The sequence below is a fragment of the Balaenoptera borealis genome (assembly GCF_965194805.1).
Source record: "Balaenoptera borealis genome assembly, chromosome: 5".
Classification (NCBI taxonomy): domain Eukaryota; kingdom Metazoa; phylum Chordata; class Mammalia; order Artiodactyla; family Balaenopteridae; genus Balaenoptera; species Balaenoptera borealis.
Window position 1 is genome coordinate 104,174,636 of NC_138862.1, and position 21,055 is coordinate 104,195,690.

Here is a 21,055-nt window from a genome sequence, read left to right on the forward strand (position 1 = left end):
TGGGGGCCACTCTTCATCGCAGTGCGCGGGCCTCTCACTATCGCGGCCTCTCTTGTTGCGGAGCACAGGCTCCAGACGCGCAGGCTCAGTAGTTGTGGCTCACGGGCCCAGTTGCTCCGCGGCATGTGGGATCTTCCCAGCCAGGGCTTGAACCCGTGTCCCCTGCATTGGCAGGCAGATTCTCAACCACTGCGCCACCAGGGAAGCCCTCTAAGTCATCTTGACTGACTAACTTCTAAAGCCCTTTCTTAAGAATCAGGAAATACAACATGGTTCTCATGAAGCTCTTCCAGAACGATAAAGTATTCATTCAAAAAAAAATATCTTCAAGTGGAAATAAGGCAGGAATCAGCCTAACTGGGCTCTGTAATGTGTGACTCATTTCAATTTCCTGACTGACTTCAAGGCGAGCTGCCCAAACTCCTTATGATCAAGCTTTATTCTGACATCTAAAGTGAGATCTTAAAAGGCAGAGTAACTTCATTTTCAAATAAAGCTCATCAGTGAATAGGGAATACATCGATTGCTTTTAGAAGTGAACTTTCTCCTTTGTTCCATGAGGTTACTCTTGATATAACCAGACACAAATTGTAGTTACTTTGCTAGTAAAAATAAATAAATAAATATAAAAGTTAATTTTATAGCAACTCCAATCGGACAGGCATTAATTTCACTTCAGAGAAGGGGTAAATTAGTACCTTTAGTAGTTTATTCATTGGCGATTTATTGGCAATCAGTTTATTTACTGGCAAATCAGGCCCAATATACAAATACCTGTCCTTATATTACCCAAATTTCACTACTAGGATATGGTCAACCTCACTTTATCACATGCTTTATGAGGAGAGAATCCACAACTGTCTTAACTATGATTGTATTCCTTTTGCCTAGCACAGAGCCTGACATATAAGCAAACTATATAACTTTTATTTTTTAAGAACCATCTAAGTTTGCTTATCTGAAAATACCCAAAATGCATAAATTCTTTCAGTTTTTACTGCTGTGGGAATGACTACATAAGAGGTGACTTCAAGGTAGATACTGAGATATCCAAATTCAATCTATATCATTTAAGTATTGTCAGCGTTGTATGGTCCTAAGAATAGGAAAGAATATAAGATCCCATCTAGTTTGTTAGACTTAGACGGAAGAGCCACTTACATAACAGGAACCAAAAAGATGCAAGCCATGAACCTGGTGGATGATGGAGGCTTTTGGATCGTGTTATAGTCAGTTTCTAATGTATGAAGAAAGTCTGGGGGATGAGTAAAATAAGTTTATAAGATTAGCATTCCAAGACAAAGATTCTCTCACCACCACTTTGATTGCTAAAAGAGATTGTCCAAAACTAATATTCTCAGTCTTTAAAAAGTGTGTGTGTGTGTGAGAGAGAGAGAGAGAGAGAGAGAGAATGGCACACCAGTCTTTTTTTTAAGACTATGTGACAGCCACACACTTGCAAGGCATATAAGACCCTGAATTCTTAAGCTGTAGAGCATGCATGATTAGCCTTGCAGAAACTTGGGTGGGGCGGGGGCGGGTGGGATGTGGGTGACTGAGGATTTAATGTGGCAGGATATGAAAACTAAATGCATAAATGCAACTGCTGGGTTTCAGCTGTCTCAACAAAATATGCAGTTCATCCTTGGGGGATGGGAGACCACATACTGCATTCCTAAAAACTAAGACCTTCTTACGTACCGAAAAGTAAATGGGCTTTTGTGGTCCTAGAGTTTTATCCATTTAGAGCTTCCAGATGGGTCATAAACCTCATTGTGAAAGAAAAGGACAAGGAAAGTCCTTCCAGAGTGGAGGTACCAGGAGCCTGGGAAGGGGGAGGGGCAGGCTGGGGGTGCAGTGGGTCCCTTAAGTTGAGTCTGGGGGGGTCTGGCCCTTACTTCCATAAGGCCTTCAGACCTCTTAGCAGGGTGACCATAATGAGTATTCTGGCTCTGGAACATGCTGCCCTTGGCTGGCACCATGGAGCCTTCCTGCAGGGACAAGGACCGTGGGCAGGCACTTCAGAGAGACCCTCACAGTGAGAGACGCAAGCAGTGGAGCGCCACTTCCGCCTTGGCAAAGTAGACAGAAGAAGCCATGGTGACCATGACGACAGCTCAGGGCCAGACCTCTCCTTGTGTTCCCAGGACCATTTAAACCCTGGACGATATAGTGTGTGTGCACGTACGCAGCAGTGAGTGGGGGAGAACGCCAATAACAACTGACATCAGATTCTTCAACAACCCTAACAAGAAGGGCTCAAAAAGCAATTTAATTTGAATGATAAAAAAGACAAGTAATGTTTTCTTGAGCCCAAGTTTCACAGAGCAATTCACACCAGCTACTCACTTATTAACGTTCTAACACAAAACAGGAAAAGGCAGACATATGACATTTGGATTGCAGCTATTTCTGACAGGGGAAAACTTTTTCTTCAGTCTGAAAACAAACTACTAAACTTTTAGCTTTTGTATAGCAAGTAAAACAATATGTATAAGACACCCTCTCCCTTTCTAAGAGCCTTCTCTATGCCTGAGCCTAGGAGGGTACATACTGTAGGCGGCATGAGAATACAGCCCGGATATACCTATTATATCCATTGGTTATTTTTTTATCTTTAAGACAACACTGTCAAAATGGTCACAACCAAATATCCTATTTAGGAAGAAAGCCCAATTCTTAAGTGGCCTCAATTATAACCTCAGATAGATGAAAATGCAGAAGAACACAGTGGTCACAGGCCAGATGGAGGGGAAAAGAAAGGAGGAAAAGAAGCCCTTGGAAAAGGCTTCTCAGTCTGTCCTCCTGCTGAATCAAAGGGTGTACAGAGCTGGCCCTAAAAATAACCCGTCTAATCCGACTCTTCCTGTATTTAGTGGGTTTCACCAATTTTATTCTAAAACTAAACAGAATAGTGGTTATGATTCTCACGCATACAAAAAAAGGGGATTTCAAAGCCATTATCCTAGTCTGAGAAGATTTCACAATCTTTTTCATTAACCACCCAGGGTTTAATAACCCTTCTCCACAATCTCTGTTTTATTCCTGGCACTGCACTTTAAACCTGTCTCCTCTTCATTGGTGTGTATCATTGTGCTTCCAGGTCTAACGACCTGAACACGGCATTTTGAAATTTAATGCTTATTGCCTAATGTTATCTATGGCCATCTAATTTCTGATCATTAGCAAACTTGTTAGGAATAAGTTTTGTCTCTTTTCTGGATTCAAATTATTCCAAACAACAGTAGTTTATTAGTTACTAGATCTATGAAATAACATATTTCTTATTATTCTCTTTCAGCCAAGTCAATGGTGAACTATTCATAGTCCCTAAAGTATCATTTTCCAAAATATTTTTTAATTATAGAAATATAATCTATCCAATTGTGTGTTTTGATGTGGACATTTTTAATATCAAACAAAAACTGTTAAGGAAAGATACATTTAATCTATAATTTTTCTATTATGTTAGAATATTTACGCATGGTACTGCTTTTTATATTCAGTTTTGTTTTTCACATCTGAAAGACATCCCTGATCCTACTCTGAATTCTTTTTTTTTTTTTTTTTTAGATTGCTTCTCTCTAGCTGCGGCGTGTGGGTTTTTTCTTCTCTAGTTGTGGCATGGGCTCCAGAGCACATGGGCTCTGTAGTTTGCAGCACGCAGGCTCTTTAGTTGAGGCATGCGAGCTCAGTAGTTGTGGCGTGCAGGCTTAGTTGCTCCACGGCATGTGCGATCTTAGTTCTTGGACCAGGGATCGAACCCGCGTCCCCTGCCTTGTAAGGCAGATTCTCTACCACTGGACTACCAGGGAAGTCCCCAAATCTGAATTCTTATCTGCTGTGATGCTTTGCAAACAGATTAGAACACACATTTTCTAAAGGTTTGGGCATGCTGGTTTTCCAAGATACTATACAGACAAATCTTGGCTACCCAGAAGTTACTCTGGACTCATTCACATCTGTTCAGCCATTCATTTATTCAGGAACTATTTGTTAAGCATCTATTCTGTGCCGGTACTACTGTGCTAAGTGCTGGGCGTATACATCAGTGAATAGCTTTTGGTCTGGTGGGAAAGATGAGCAAGTAAACAGGCAATTACCATATGGTGTTGTGAATGTCATAAGGATACATACAAGAATAGGGTACTCAAAGGAGGGGCAGCAAACCAATTTTTCCTAGGGAAAATGCCCTAAGCAGGTGAGGGTAAGAAGGAGTTAGTGTGCATGCGTGTGTGTGTGCAGGGGATCGGAGGGAGGGCCCAGAAGCATTAGGACAGGGAGCAGGGGAAAGTTTACCTGAGGGTCAAAGGCCTTAAATCTTGATGTATAACAACTTTTACTTAATGATTTTGGTTTGAAATCTACCTAGAATTTTATTACAAAGAACAAAAGGATGATAATTTAATATATTCTTTATAACTCAGGGCCATCACGTTGTTGGTATGCCTTATATCACAGGGATGTCCTTGGGGTTCGTTGGGACTTGCTACACCTATACTATATGGTCCCAAATTGGCTTTGAAATCACGTCCTTTTTTCATATGGTGGTCTCTTCCTCTGATCTGCTGTCACTGTTTCTGAATGTAGGAGTCCCTCACCACCCCACCTTCCTTTTTGCTTTTAATATCTGTGGACATGGAAACCAGAGAACCAGACTTATGAAAATCATGTTTAATAGAAAACATAAACTCTGAGTGAAGCTGGAAAGGACTTTAATGATATCTATTTTAGTCATCCAGGGATCACTTTGCTTACTGTCCACTGATTACTTATATTCAAAGTAATCAAGGCCAGAAATGCAAGTTCTAGAAAGGTCAACAATTTCTAAAAGAAGAGACACTTTCACTGATCTGTCACTTTATAGTTTACATAACAATGTAAGTTTAGATGAATCCAGCTAGAACAGACTATTTATAATGTCAGTAGACTGGGAGGTTTCTTTAATACCTTTCAGCAACTGTGGGCCTGTGAGACCAAATGTGTCCCACTAACGCACTTGCAGAATGCCTACTCAATGTCACTGAACCAAATACTGTCATGTAACCCTCTAAGTCAACGAGAGCAGATGAGGATAAGTTGCAGAAGGAACAGAAACGAATGGCATTAGAAGCATTCAAGAATCCTAATTCCTTCTCTTGTCCTCAGCATCTGTTCTCTAAGTACTCTTGGGAATTATGTCTGTGTTGTCCACCATTAAGTTAAGCTTAGACCCATGCACAGAGATGGCACGAGAAACAGCTGATGAGCAAGTGTCCCTATAGCTTAAAAATTAAAGTCACAGACGGAAAGAGGTATGGCGCATTATGTTTCTAAGTCACTTTTTAAAAACTGGTAGTGGGCAAGTTCACTTTTCCCTCCTATATGGAGGGCCTGCTTCCTCCAATAAGCTCCATGAACTTAATCATGCACATAACCAGCCCAAATGCCTTTCTGATACCTAGAAATGGAACAAGAAGCATATGGAGCAAAAAGCAGTAGCTGAAGTTGGAAGCATATGTTTTTCAAAGGTGTTGCCAGAAAAAAACTGGAATGTGAAATTAGAACTCAACTGGCAGCTGTCTAAAAAAATATACTTTTTAAAAAAAGGTGGATTCCAGAATGTACTGAAAAGACACACATAGGCAGACATCTTGTTTGAAATCTGAGATCATGAAAGTTGAGGATGACAAAAAGTATTTTTAATCTATATTTTTCTATTATACTCAAATGAGCTACAACACAGCAAATGTGCTACACTTTAGCATCCAGACCAATATTTTTATTTCGATTATGCATTGAAACCACTACTGTGGCAAGATTTTCAGTAATTTCTAGTAGCCAAAAATTAGTTTCAGTATTCTTGGTATCTGATAAAGAATTTATATCCAGAATATATAAAGAACCATTACAATTCAATAAGAAGAAGGCAAATAACACAATTAAAAAAAAAACTGACCGAAGACTTGGGCACTTCACAAAAGATATATATAAATAGCCAACAAGCACATCATTAGTCATCAGGGAAATACAAATTAAAACCACAATGATATACCACTACACACCTATTAGACTGGGTAAAATTTTAAAAGAACCACCATGCCAAGTGTTGGCATAGATGTGGAGGAACTTGAATTCTCATTCACTGCTAGAATGAAAAATAGTACAACCATCTTGGAAAGCAGTTTGTCAGTTTCCTATAAAAGTAGACATATACTAAATATACAACCTAGTAATTCCACTCCTAGGTATTCACCCAAGAAAAATGAAAACATATTTCTGATCAAACATTTGTACATGTAAGCAACCTAAGTGTCCATCAACAGATGAATGGATAAAGAAGATGTGATATATATATATATATAAATATATATATATAAAATGGAGTATTACTCAGCCATAAAAAAGAATGAAATAATGCCATTTGCAGCAACATGTATGGACCTAGAGATTATCATACAAGTGAAGTAAGTCAGACAAAGACAAATATGACATGATATCACTTACATGTGGAATCTAAAAAATAGACAAATGAACTTATTTACAAAATAGAAACAGACTCACAGACATAGAAAACAAACTTATGGTTACCAGAGGATGGGGAGAGAGGGATAAATTGGGAGTATGGGATTAACAGAGACATACTACCATATATAACATAGATAAACAACAGGATTTACGGTATAGCACAGGGAGTTATATTCAGTATCTTATAATAAACAACAATGGAAAAGAATTGAAAAAAAAAAGAATATAGATATACCAAATCAGTTTGCTGTACACCTGAAACTAACACAATATTGTAAATCAACTGTACTTCAATAAAAAAAATTTGTAGGGCTTCCCTGGTGGCGCAGTGGTTGAGAGTCTGCCTGCCAATGCAGGGGACATGGGTTCGAGCCCTGGTCTGGGAAGATCCCACATGCCGCGGAGCAACTGGGCCCGTGAGCCACAATTACTGAGCCTGCGCTTCTGGAGCCTGTGCTCCGCAACAAGAGAGACCGCGACAGTGAGAGGCCCGCGCACCGCAATGAAGAGTGGCCCCCGCTTGCCGCAACTAGAGAAAGCCCTCGCACAGAAACGAAGACCCAACACAGCCATAAATAAATAAATAAATAAATAAATAAATAATTCCCATTTAAAAAAAAAAATTTGTACATGTATGTCCATAGTAGCTTTATTAATGGTAGTCAAACATTGGAAACAACCCAAATATCCATGAACAGCTGAATGGATGCATACTACTCAGCAATGAAAAGGAATGAATTGCTAATATACAGAACAACATGGCTGAATCTCAGCAACATGCTGAGCAAAAACAAGCCAGGCATAAAAGAGTACACATTGTACAACTCCACTCAGATGAAATTCTAGAAAAGACAAATCTAATCTACAGTGACAGAAAGTATCAGCAGTTGCCTGGGGCCAAGAATCAAGGTAGGAAATAACTGAGAAGGGGTACAACGGAACTTTTTGGAGTGATGAAATGTTCTGTATCTTGATTGTCGTGGTGATTACACAGCTATACAAATTTATCAAAAATCACTGAAATATACTTAAAATGGGTTTGTTTTATTGTAGGTAAATTGCACCTCAGTAAAGCTGATTTTAAAATGTTTCATGCTAACAAAACTAAAAAGTATTACTGAAATCATATTTTCTTCAACCTCTCACAATACAGTTCCCTGTCTACTTCTAGATAGCCTAGGTCCCTACACTTACCTGGAATATAGAATTTATCTATTCTGCAACCTCATAATTTCACTTTTTGTACATTACCTCCTTTAAAACTCATTAATCCAACTCTACTAGCTGTTGAGAGGCCAAGAACTCTGTGTACTCTTATTTGAACCTCTGATCTTCTTCCTCTTAAACATAGCCCAGGTATATCTCATCTATTTTGAAAAATTCATAAGTCGTTTGCATGGAATATTCATATGTTATCCACAGAACATTTTAGCTACAGGACATCCCACTAAACAGCTCATCTGTCCCCTGAAAACCTGTCTCATATTCAAGTTACCCCATCACAGCATATAATGCCGCCAAATACACATCTCAAAATGGTTATCAAATCCAACTTTTACAAAAGGAAACTCAGAGTTATCTATCTCACTATTCTTCATTTCCCACAGCCATTCTGTTTCCCAATCACCCTCTCTCTCTACCGGAGGGTCCTGTACTACATTATAAAATCTTTTGGGAAGGAATCATTTATTATTTTGCACTTTATCCCTCACAGTACCTAGAGCAGTGCCCTGAAGTTCACAAATTCTTAATAACTGTTTGTTGCATCAATTAGTACATCAAGCTATCAAACAATCTGCTATAATTAACACTTCTTCAACAATTTCTATCTGACACACTTCAATCTGAGCAAATAACTCTCCAGCATGGATAGTCACATTGTTATAGAAGGTCACAGGAGACTCAGAGAAGTAAATTGGTAGAATCGGTGAAATTTCAGGTCTTAGTAGAGGAAAGGGAATGCCTTCACAATCCCGCAGACAAGTGCCTCTTAGTATCTTTTTCCCTACTTTTAAGAGTTTGTTCTCCTAGTGCAGAATCCTGTTAACAGAAGGCAGCTCCGAGGTGGTATAAAGAGCACCAACCCTGAACAAGGCTTTGCTCTAAGTGCCTCAATTTCTCCCTCTGTGATTAATGGGTAGGCTTAAAAGTTAAGATAAGAGAAAGCTCTTTGAAAATGCAATACCAACAATTATAAAGGATTATTGCCTAACAAGTAAGAGGTGAGGAGGCATGGATTTGCTCAGAAATGGCAAATAGATCCTACCTTGCATAATAATTTGCCTGACTGAAGCACTACTTTAGGAAAAGCTTAAGTGAGGTTTGTCCTTGGCCCAGGAGGGGGCTTGAAGACTAAATACAGCAGGTGATCTCTAAATTTCACTCAACTTTCAGGGTGTGTGATTCTATCCTTAATAAAACCACACATCTTATGGCTTTGCACACATCATTATCCAGGTCTTCCCAAGCTTTTTAAATCCCAACTATCCCTTCTCACTACTGCCCCTGATTTAACACAGATTAATCTCATAAACTGAGAAGTCTTTTCTACCAGCTTCTCTGCTTTCCTTCCTGAATGTAGAGATACAAACAACCCTCAGGGGTTCAAGACACCCCCTCCATCATCACAAGCAGCAGAATCGGTATTGCGATGGGATTAAAGCCAAATGGTCCGCATGTTAGGAAGTGGGACAGATCATAGCTCTTGGTCCACTCTGCATGCCCCTTTCGGATTCTTCTGTTAGATAGAGTCTATAGAGGTTGCCGATCTGCCTTTGAAATGCCTCCTCCCATGTGTAATAAGGCTGCCTCTTGCTTGGTAGGACCCCTGCCCTGTGAAGGCCTAGACTAGAAAGTAATGCTAGTGCACTCTTCTTTCTCTTCCCTGGGGTTTGTTTTCCCATACCACAGGGCAAGAACCTAGGATAAAAAGTAGAGGATTGGACCTAGTGAAAGGAGTGGAGCCCCGGGAGCCTTCTTTTAGTCGAAGTCATAGATGAGACGGATAAAATGAGTACTCACAAGCGGTAGAGGCCAACCCACCAGAGGCAGGCCTTCCACAGAGGGCTTTGGGATCAAAGCCCACCAATAATGAACAATGTGCATTTGCTAGGAAGGGCAGCACTGCAGAGCTCCCTGAAGAACCGACGGTAGTACGAGATGGCTGGGGTTGACAGCTGGGGTCCTGCCTGTCCACCCCTCCAACCCTCTCCCCATTGGAAACATACAATACAACCTTCCTCTAAATGTCATCACCCTAATAGTGAGGTATACTCCTACTAATAACACGCTCAACGACATTCATCTTTATTCAGATCCCTTACTTGTATTCTGCCAAACCTAACAGAGAGGGAAAGGGTGAGGTTATTTGTATTAGAACAGTACAGTCATGGTAGGAAAATACCAATAAGAACCCTAGTCGTCCATGAAGCTACAGATGTACAACCCTGATACTCAACCATCACACATGACAGCTATTTTTTTTTCCTCATTATAAATGATTGGATGCTAATCTATCCTGTTTGGTCAATCTCTTTAACCTTCAAACTCTATAAAAATACCATAATGTTGAAGCACTTTATAGAGTAAGTTCAAATTTCAGCTCCTGAATCCCTGAGTTCAAAAAATGCCTTTTGAGTACCATAAGAAATGGCTCACCATAGTGTATATCATCTTGGTTACCTGCTGCAGCCTGCAACCAAGATGCAACATTAAATAATGCTATTTCAATGTCTCTGAAAAAACAAAAACAGAAGCACGAAAACCAAAAGAAACACATCATAAGAGCTCACTTAGCACACGCAGTTGTTAAGAAAACTTTTAAACACACATACATAAAAAAATTAAATTAGTTTAGGAAACAACTGAGTTTAAAAAAAAATAAAGATAGAAAAGCCATGGAATTAAACTGAAAGATGCTTGGAAAGTTTCAAGTTTTGATTATATTTTGAGATTGGGAATCCATAATAGAGAACATTATTGTTCTTCCTACATGTTCAAGGTTTTAACAAAACAGCCAGATTTTTCTTTTACTTGTGGCTTGAAGGGGAAAATAGTTAATTTCCATGACAAGATTTGACACCACATGATGGGACCTATCATGACAAGAAATGGATTCTTCAGCCACACGCCCTTCTTTCTTCCCAGGACTAAGGGGTATTAACTAGGCCAGAGCACCACCTCAGCTACAGGGATCCCTTCATGGTTTTTAGAGAACCACTGGTTCTCTAAAAACTCCTGCAGATGCTGAAGATCCCCTCACCTACCTCTATGGGCAGAATTTAGAGCTCCTGGGAAAAAAGAGCTGATTTGCAAATTGCTATAAACAAAGCTCTTAATGTTGCATTGTTGACTTCTAGCACTCCCTCCCCCTGGCTTCTATGACAACTGCAGCTCTCTGATTTTCCTCCGAACTCTTTAATTTCTCCTTCTCTGTCTTCTTTATGGCCTTTGGTCCAACCTCTCTTTAAACAGTTCTCTCTTTAGCCATTTCTTCACCCTGAACTCTCTCCATGGGAGAGAACTCATTTATTCTCATGGTTTAAAAAATCACCTTCAAGCTGATGTTCCCAGATTTCTATCCTGAGCCCAGGCAACTCCTGAGCTCCAAACTCCAATCGGTCTAATGAATATCTATATGAGACCAATGCTCCAACACCTCAAACTCAAGAAGTCTAAAATTGAACTTAGCTTCCTTCCAGGGCCAGGTCTTTGTCCTCTATTGCCTGTTAGGTGACAGCAATCATCTCAAATGAAAATTAAGAAGCCCTCCCCACATCTATTATCAGCACCTATGATGTGTCATATCTGTGGTTCCCATGCCATAGCCTACATGCAAATCCCTCCTCATCCTTCCTGCACTGTTGCCAACAACAGCCTCTCTGCACCATTCTCTGACATCTCAAGTTGATCCCTTAACTTTACCACTATTTATCTCCCTTTCCAAAAAAAAAAAAAAAGTCCTTAGAGGCTATTTAGAAAATTTAAAGTTCTTAGCAAAGCACTCAAGGACCTTAACAATCCAGCCTTATTCGCTCTTGCTAGACTAATCTTTTATCAAATGTTTCTGAGCACCCTTTACTCTTGTCATTGTTTGTACATATAGGGGTTCACCCACCTTCACATTTATATTTTTATTCATTTGTGCCTCTTTCATGCCATCCCCTGAGCCCACAATGAATTCCCTCTCCTCACTGTAACATCATATTCACTGTTCAAGCCCCAGCTCAAATACCAACACCTTTGTGATCACTCTCTGAACTCTTGTAAAGGAAAGCAGAGAGCCTATACCTCTAACAGAGTACTTATGGGACCCTGCCCATCACTACAGTTAATTGTTCATGCATTTAACTGCCTTACTTGGTGGTGAACTGTTTGAGAGCAAGGACTCTGTCCTGGTAATCATCATATTCCTACACTATTTATCTCCGTGCATTCACATTACGTAGGCAGGCCTCCATAAATATTTGGTGAGTAAATTTCATCAATCCTCTTTGCTTCTCTGTTATGATTACGGTTTCTAAATATAAGGTATGCTTTTTAAAAAGGAAAGTAGTGGTAAGTGGATTACATATAGTCTCAACTTCTGTCAAGCAGACTTTCTTCCCCAAGTTTATGGGTGTTTACAAAATAGCGCTCAAAGAAACTGATAAACAACTATCCAACAAAAATTATTTGTTTGTATAAACATGACATCCATTTCTTATTGCTCCAATAAGAGCAAGAGTAACAAGGATCCATACTTCTTCTTTGTAAGTCATTTTAAGGTCAAACATCCACAGTAAAAGCAATTCTTAGGTCATGACTTTCACCATAAATAGACCCTAATATAAACATGATCTAATACTTAGAAAAGAAAAGCTAAGGCCAAGTTTCTTGAGTTGACTGTAACCATTAAGGGTCATTCAAGTTTAAAGACTAGCAAAAAGTCAAAACTTTTTAAGGTAAACAGTGGATACATTCAAATAGGTTCATATTTCAAACAAGGACAATATAAAGAAATAAAAAGATTTTCCTTCTTTGCTGAATATTCTCCTTTTGCCCCTCCAGAATCATCCTCCAACTTCTACAGTGCTCTGCCCTGAAATGCTGATCTGTACAGCCAGTGTCAACTGGACTCCCTGCCTCCTGGCCTCTCACTGAGTTTGACTAATGGGAAGTAGGAGATCAGAGGGTGAGAGGACAGTTAGGTTGAGACATTTATCTCCTTGGACACCCCCCTGCCAGACCACAGACTGGCAGTGGCTCTGTTCCTGCTCCTGTTGAACAGTCCCCCTCTCATATCTTCAGCTCTTGCTGTTTTCCAGGAACACGATACCTCTTCCCCTTAAGGCTTAGGGGTAGTAACAGCCTCCCACTGTTGCTAGCCCAGAAGTCCTTCACCATCCCTTTTTGATTTCTCTTAACTCTGTCACACTTTTGTAAATGATCCTTCCATTAAACATAGTGACAATACTTGGAAAGGAATTTGGCAAGATAGTTTATGACGAAGAAGATAATCGCATCTTAGCAATAAATACAATAAAACAAAATATAATACACACATACCTAAGAGCAAAAAGACTACACTGCCAATTCAGAAAAATGAAGAAGCACAGAACAAATGAAACTATAAACTTGAGAGAAAAAGAAGAAAGCATGCAGATACTTTTTAAATTTTTATGATAACCTCATATCATAAAAAACCTTTTTATGATAATCCAACAAAGGCCCTCTTCTGAATGAACATGTTAGAAAACTGGAATATACATATTCATCCTTGTCCACCTTTTCTCGAAACTTCTTTAGCTGTTTATTTTGGCTGAACTTCAAGTTTTGAATTATGTTCTCAAAGTATTCGTCTTCCCTGTAGCTCACTACATTAATTTAAAAGATTTGGGGAAAAATATTAAAACCTGTATCTTCAAAGTTTTTGCTAAATAACATTAAGAGATATTTTCTTAAATTCTATCACTTAATAAAGTTAACAGAGAAAATTAAAACTTGCCAAAGAAAAGTTAAGTTCCAGCTAGCTTAGTTCCATATTACAGATCACTGCTGCGCTGGCTGAATCACTACTTCAGTCTATTCTTTTGTAATGAATCAAATGAAACTAAATGTCAAACAAGCTTTTCTATATTCATATTAATCCTTACAGGACAGACAAGATAAAAGCATTCGTATTTAGTACCTACTATGTTATAAGGACACTGTTATAAGAACTTCATATATCACATATATGATATAGGATATGATAACCTCCTAAATATTATTGCTTAATTATTCTTAGTTTTGATGTGATTTTTTTCTAAGTAGACTGGAATTAATGTTGATAAGAAAGTTTTCTTTAATTTTCATCCTAAACTACTTATTTCTCATTATGTATATTTTTACAAAGCCCTGCTACTGTTCTAGTGTTGTAACCCAAGATATTATCTCAAACCTGTCTTCCATCTCTGTTCTATGGAAGCTATGCTTTTGTTGCATCCAACTATGTATTATGTTATGTTCCCAACATACATAGAGTCGTATGTGGCCCCAAAGAGTGCCCCCAGTAATCTCTGCCTCCTGGTATTTATGCCCTTGTATAATCTCTCCCCTTGAATGTGGGCTGGACCAAGTGACTTGTTTCAAACGAATAGAATATGGCAAAAGTGATGCTTCTGGAGTTATAAAAACACTATGATGTCTATCTTGGGTACTCTGTCTTGCTCTCTCGCTTGCTTGCTCTGAAAGAAGCCAGTGCCATGTTGTAATCTGCGCTATGAAGGCCCATACGGCAAGGAATTGTGAGAAGCCTCCAGGCAACAGGCAGTGAGTAACTGAGGCCTTCAGTCCAACAGTCCACAAGGAGTTAAATTCTGCCAACAACCACATAAGTGAGCTTGGAAGTGGATCCTCCCCCAGACAAGCTTTCAGGTGAGGCTTCAACATCAGCCAACACTCTGACTGTAACCACATGAGAGATCTTGAATCAGAAGCACCCAGGTAAGTGGTGCCTGGATTCCTAAGCCACCAAAACTCTGAGAAAATAAATGGTTATAAATGGTTAAGCTATAAACTTCTAGGGTAATTTGTTATGCAGCAATAACACAATACTAATACACATATATCACCAGATATGTAAGTCAGTTCTTTTTTGTTTTTTTAATTGATAGCGCTATAGACATACAATCTGCAGAAACTAATAGCACCAAGGGAAAGATATAAAATTTTAAAACGTCAGAACATATGGTGTTTCCTTAAAATTAATATTAAGAAGCAGCAGGAAACAGAAAGAAATCTAGCTAAAATTAGGGATTATTCAATGAATAGAAGCCCAATAGGAACCCCCTGAGAAATGAGAGGCTAAAACTGATTGATAAAGGAAAACTAGAACTAAGATTTTAAAAGGCTTAAATGAGAAATTAAAATGTAAAGCACTCAAATAAAGAGAAAATTGTCTTACAAATACTGTGATAGTTTAAGAAGATTTAAAAATATGTTTTCTCTAGTTCTGTTTTTCCCATCAAAAAGCAATGGGAATAGGGTTAACCAATACTAGAATATTAAGAACAGAAAGCTGTTCTTAAAGGGAACCAGGTCTAAGAAAGAGAAAGAATGAAAGATAATACAAAAAGCTACACAGATTCCAATCTGTAGATTTGATGACTTGCTCTTAGGATACTAAAAGAAGGTACATAAGTCTCTTGATGACCACTTGTCATAACTGTTTAAAACAAAGTATCTGTAATGTATATAAATTATAAATATGACTGTGGTTTTGAGTATGACTATTAAAAGAAGGTAATCCTAGAAGTTACTGATTTGTAAGTTTAATTTCAATGATGGGGGAAGGGGGAGGGGTCACAAAAAAACTAGGAAAATAAAATAGAGTTCTTGGGGCTTCCCTGGTGGCGCAGTGGTTGGGGGTCTGCCTGCCAGTGCAGGGGACGCGGGTTCGAGCCCTGGTCTGGGAGGATCCCACATGCCGCGGAGCGACTGGGCCCGTGAGCCACAACTGCTGAGCCTGCGCGTCTGGAGCCTGTGCTCCGCAACAGGAGAGGCCGCGATAGTGGGAGGCCCGCGCACCGCGATGAGGAGTGGCCCCCACTGCCGCAACTGGAGAAGGCCCTCGCACAGAGACGAAGACCCAGCACAGTCAAGAATAATAAATAAATAAATAAATAAATTTAAAAAAAAAAAGAAAAAAAAATAGAGTTCTTGGAACTATTAAATAGGCACTCAAGTGACTGGAAGGTCAATATTCCACATTTATCAGTGAATCAGTGTCAGCCTGTAAGAACATAATGGTCCAAGGTGAACAGGGTTCAGTTTGGAGTGTAATGAGATTGAGAAGGACCGATAGACAGGTCATGCTCTTTATAGTTGGAGTGGTAGGGCCACAATGAGAACACTTATTCAGAAAGACATTGTTGTATATTAGAACTAGAAGGAAAATGCAAAAAGAAATTCAGTAGAGTAACCTTATATGAAGTTAGATTAGCAAATCACACAGTCAAAATTACCCTGAAGATCCTTAGAAAGGGTCATGGAAATACAGACAGTAACATCTCTGTGAGTCTAACTCAGCCAGTCTTTCCTCTAGCCCTGGAACAGACCTTTATTTTTCTGCTGTGAACGAGATGAAGAAGTTGGAGCATGTTGCACAAAATCACATATCTTTCAACACCAAAATCACACCCATCACGGCAAAAGGCTCACAACTTAATAGTCATTAGGCAAGCAAGATGACTGAGGAACAGCAGGGTCACATCTCACATCACAGGTGCACTCCAGGAATAGCACAGGGGAATCTCTCGTATCATGAAAGATGTCTGTCTGTCTCTCTCTCTCCTGTCTCTATCTCAATCTCTCTCTCTCTCCTCTCCCTCCTTCCATTTCCTTCTCTCCCTTTCTTCCTCTCTCTCTCCACTCCCATAATATCATGTGCACATGACAATAAGCTACTGCAGTTGAACATGGTGGAAAAGATCTAGTTATAATGGCAGCTGATAGCAATGCAGCACTGATACTTTTAAAAGATAAGGTCAGTTAAGAATTTGGCCCAATGACTCGAGCTCACCTTCCCAATGCAATAGACCATAGTCTTGCCCTTATCATCTTTCCCTCTTCTACACTAGGATTATACTAAGTACCCTACAACAGAGGATAGACACACCAAGGGGATGGAATCAACACTGCTCTAAAAGTCGAGAGACCTGGGCTCTAGATTGGTTCTATCCTACACTAGTTGTGTGAACAGGAACATGTCCGAAGACTTTTCTTGGTCTCAGCTTTCTCTTTTTAGAAACATAAGTATATTATCCTAGACAATAATCTCTCTAAGGTAATTTTCAGCTCTGGATTATGTCTTTATTTCCCATATATCACGTTTTGAAATCTTTTTTTTCCTAGTACATAATGAATCTCTTGTGAAGTGTTACAGCCTAATGCTTAAGAGCTTGGGCTCTGAAGTCCAATAAATCTGGGTTCAAATCCCAGTGCTGTCACTTTCTAACTGTGGCCGTGGGCACGGTTGCTAACCTCTCTGAGCTTCTGTTTCCCCTTCTAAAATGGGGACAATAATATCCCTTTTGCAATAGGATTGCTATGAAGACAAACCAGATAATATATATAAATCACCTACTACAGTGTCTTGTAAACTCTAAATAAATGTTATTATTGATGATGATGTTGTTACTGGAATTAAAATGTATTAAATGTCTGGTTAAAATGATGCCCCAGGCCTTACCTAAAGAACAGAAGAATGGGAAGCAAATGATTCCTAGGATATCAAACCAACACCCTTGCTTCATTAGCTCCTTGTGCCAATCCACAAAGCTCTCCAAATCAAATCCTGTCCAAGGTATCATGTCTATTCTGGCTTCATAGTCTAGGATAGGCTTCCAAAATATGGATAGTGGTCTATACTTAAATGGAAGTAGAAACCTGTTTAAAACTGAGATTATTTGCATGTATGAGAAAAAGTCAAAGAAGGTTATCTGGGATTTTATTCTGCTATAACAATCACACATACCCCTCTTATCAATTTTTTTTTTCTTAAGTTTAAAAGGTATATTTTAAAAGGGAGAGGAAAAAAGAGGTGAAATACCTAGAATTAAAATTCTGCTAATAGAAAGGTTGAGGACAAGAATTTGCATGCCATACAAGACAGTTAATTAAAAACAAATTATTTAAAAGGTATTATGATTTTTAAAAACCATAATTAGCGTGTTTATTTTAGTTAGCTTCTGTCCATCAAAGACAAATTTAATCCCAAAACACAGAACTACTTCAAATTCAAAAAATGTAACTTAGTGACATTGAAATGAATAGTTTTTTTTAAAGCCTGTTCTTCTAATAGATATTAACCTAAGAAAACCCTGCTCTTACATGGTATGTACTATATATCCAGTTTGTATAAGAAAATGGATTCATTTGCCTGATAAATTGCTTTAGCTGATGAGTTTTCCATTCATATCAGTTTCTGGAACACTCTGAGTTTCCACTGTTCTTACTATTTCATCTAAGTAGCATTGTATTTCAGTATATTTTATCCACAGCTTGTGCTGCCCTAAATCTCAATGGATTTTTGTCCTCAAACGCCACGTTCTTGATTTTTGTTGCTGTTGTTGACTTTCACTTCGCCACAGCTATTGGAAAATAAATATGACTTCAAAGGAAAAAAAAGATGAAATCAAATAAATGTCTTAAACACTTATCTTGATTTGTCTTACCTTTGAAGGTAAGACAGGGCTCAGTAAAAAGTAATTGCTAGAGGACCTTGGTTCCCTAGTCTGATTCTAAGGCCCCCCAAAAAGGTTTTATTTGCCAGTACAGGGTACCTAGAACTAAGAATAAATAGCAATGGGGTGTGATAAACAAAAGAGCAAAATAACCACAAGACAATTTTTAACTAATTAACAATTTTAACTAATTAATATTAATAACCTTTGGATAATTAAAAGGAAAACAGAACAAAAACATCAACAAAAGTCTTCCATGAGTAATTTTTACAATTTGTCAGTTTGTTGACAGGAAAATCTGAGCACGTATTGTTCCTGCAGATAGAGTTCTGAATCTAGAAGACCTGATTCTACTTCTGACACTACCTTCACAGCCTTTAAACATTTATTTAAGTTTTATGCCTCACATTCCTTTGAACCTCTGATCAATCAGACAGAGTAAAAAGATACAAAATATCCCCTTCCTATAATACATATATAGTAAAGACTTTCAAACAGAGCAAAAAACAGAGAGGAATACTACAGATATTAAATTTCAAGTTAAGGACCACTTCCTACAGAATAATGGTTCTCAAATTTTAGCATGCATCAGAATCACCTGGAGGACTTCTTGAAGGAAGAAGACTCCCTCCCCAAGTTAAATTTGCCTCCTAACAATTTCCAGGTGATGCTGATGTGTCTAGTCAGGGGACCACACTTTGAAAACACTGTTTCAGAATTCGGGATGGTAAGCCACATCCACTATCCCCACTGTCGCCCTACCCAGGAGAGTTGGGGTAGATAACCAACAACCAAACAAATTCTAATCCATTCACATAATACCCAGTTATCTTTCTCTCTGGCTTTCATTCATTCACTACAAAACAATCTTATAATACCCGAGAGATCCTTTCATTATAAAGTGAAAGATAGAGCCTTTCATTATCCATCTTTCCTATAAACTCTAAGCAACAAGTTTCTTAATAAAGCTCATTAGCTTTTGGTAGGCAGCCTCTCTTTTATCCATTACTGTCAATTCAAAAATCTCACGAAAATTTATACATGGTGCCTATCTTTCCTTTTCTGAATTTAGTAACGTCAAATGCTGCAATACTTAAATACCAAGACAATTTGTAAATATGGGTAGTTTTCATGTTATTTTATACAAACTTGTGTATTTTGCTTAACCATATATTATATCAAAGAAACTTAACTGCTCCCCTTCAATTCCATATATGTTTTTCTGATATATAAGTAATAGGAGAGAATTCTGATAAAATGGCAGAGTAGGGAGCACTGGAATCAGTCTCTTCACCTAGACAATAATTGCACCAGCAGAATCTGTCTAATATAATAACTATTTTGGAACTCTAGACTCTGTTGAAGGATTGTAATTTCTAGAGGAAGACTTGCAGAATCAATATCAGCTCTTAACATAGTAACACTTGCCCATCTCTCACCCCCAGTCACATGGCAGGCAGCTGTACACCTGTTCCTGAAACAGCTTACACACAGCTTGTGGGAGTTAGGATGAGAAAAAAGAACCTTGTCTTCCAAATATTGGGGATCTGTGGACTGATTGCTGATTGCTGCTTGAGATCACAGAGGTGCAGACAAAAAGTTGGGCAGCCATTGTTGTTGCATCTCTCCCCATTCTTGTAAGCCACTCCCCCTCCAGCAGAAGTGACTTTTGGGGGGATTTAAAGGGCTAGCAACCTTTTCCCCCCTTCATTTTTAACTTTTTCCTCTTTTGGAAGCCAGACATTAAGAACTAGGGCATTAAAAAACACAGGGAAAATTAGAAAGTGACTGCACATGCCCAGGGAGAGGCTCAGAAAAGACCTAAGAAGACATTACGTTTATATCTCCTGATGATACTTGGCAAAGAGACAGCCTACAACTATCAAAGAAAACAATAACAAAAAACAGCAAACTCTTGGGAAAGGGGAGAATCTGATTTGAGTTACCACATTATTAGTTTCAAATGTCCAGTGTTCAACAACAACAACAAACAACAAAAATCACAAGGCATTCAAATAAATAGGAAAATACGGCCCATTTAAAGGAAAAAAATAATAACAAATCAATAGAAACTGAACCTGAAAGAGACCTAACGGAAGATATACTAGATAAAGACTTGAAAACAACTGTCTTAAATATGCTTAAAGAACTAAAGGAAGATGTGAAGAAAGTCAAGAAAAGGATGTGTGAATAAAATGGAAATATCGATAAAGAGACAGAAAACCTAAAAAGAAACCAAAAAGAAATTCAGTAGCTAAAAAGTACAACAATCAAAATGAAAAATTCACTAGAGGGATTCAAAAGGCAGGCTTGAGCAGGCAGAGAAAAGAATTACTGATCCTGATGACAGAACAATGAAAATTATTTAGACTGAGGAACAGAAAGAAAAAAGATTACAGAAAAGTGAACAGAGCCTAAGGGACCTGTAGGATACCATCAAGTGGAACAACATATCCATCATGGGAGTTTCAGAAGTAGAACAGAGAGAGAGAAAGGGGCAGAGAGAATACTTGAAGAAATAATAGCTCAAATTTTCCCAAATTTGATGAAAGACATGAATATACTCAGCCAAGGAACCCAAGAAACTCCAAGTAAGATGAAATCAAAGAGACACACACTGAAACACATTTTAATCAAACTTCAGTAAGACAAAGACAAGAGGAGAATCTTGAAAGAAGCAAGAGAGAAGCAAGTTATCACATACAAGGGATTTTACTACAATTTTTAAAAAAAGGGAATAAAGTAATAGACATTCATATTAAAAAATTTAAGAAACACAAAAACATATAAAACAGTCAGTCAAAACCAACTATAATCCCTCCACCTGAAAATAGCTACTGTGA

At 38.5% G+C, this 21,055-nt stretch overlaps 2 protein-coding genes across 2 annotated transcripts in view; one reads left to right on the plus strand and one right to left on the minus strand.

Moving 5' to 3' along the window:
* The window catches only part of B3GALNT1 (beta-1,3-N-acetylgalactosaminyltransferase 1 (Globoside blood group)), a 646,348-nt gene that overhangs the window by 194,179 nt on the left and 431,114 nt on the right, over positions 1 to 21,055 (plus strand). The window contains exon 12 of the mRNA XM_082394182.1: positions 6,845 to 21,055. This exon is cut by the window's right edge and continues 4,194 nt beyond it. The gene's annotated coding sequence lies outside the window, so the exon portion shown is untranslated. The remainder of the gene's footprint in view (positions 1 to 6,844) is intronic.
* The window catches only part of PPM1L (protein phosphatase, Mg2+/Mn2+ dependent 1L), a gene marked incomplete at its 5' end in the record, with an annotated part of 311,535 nt that overhangs the window by 142,529 nt on the left and 147,951 nt on the right, over positions 1 to 21,055 (minus strand). The window lies entirely within an intron of this gene.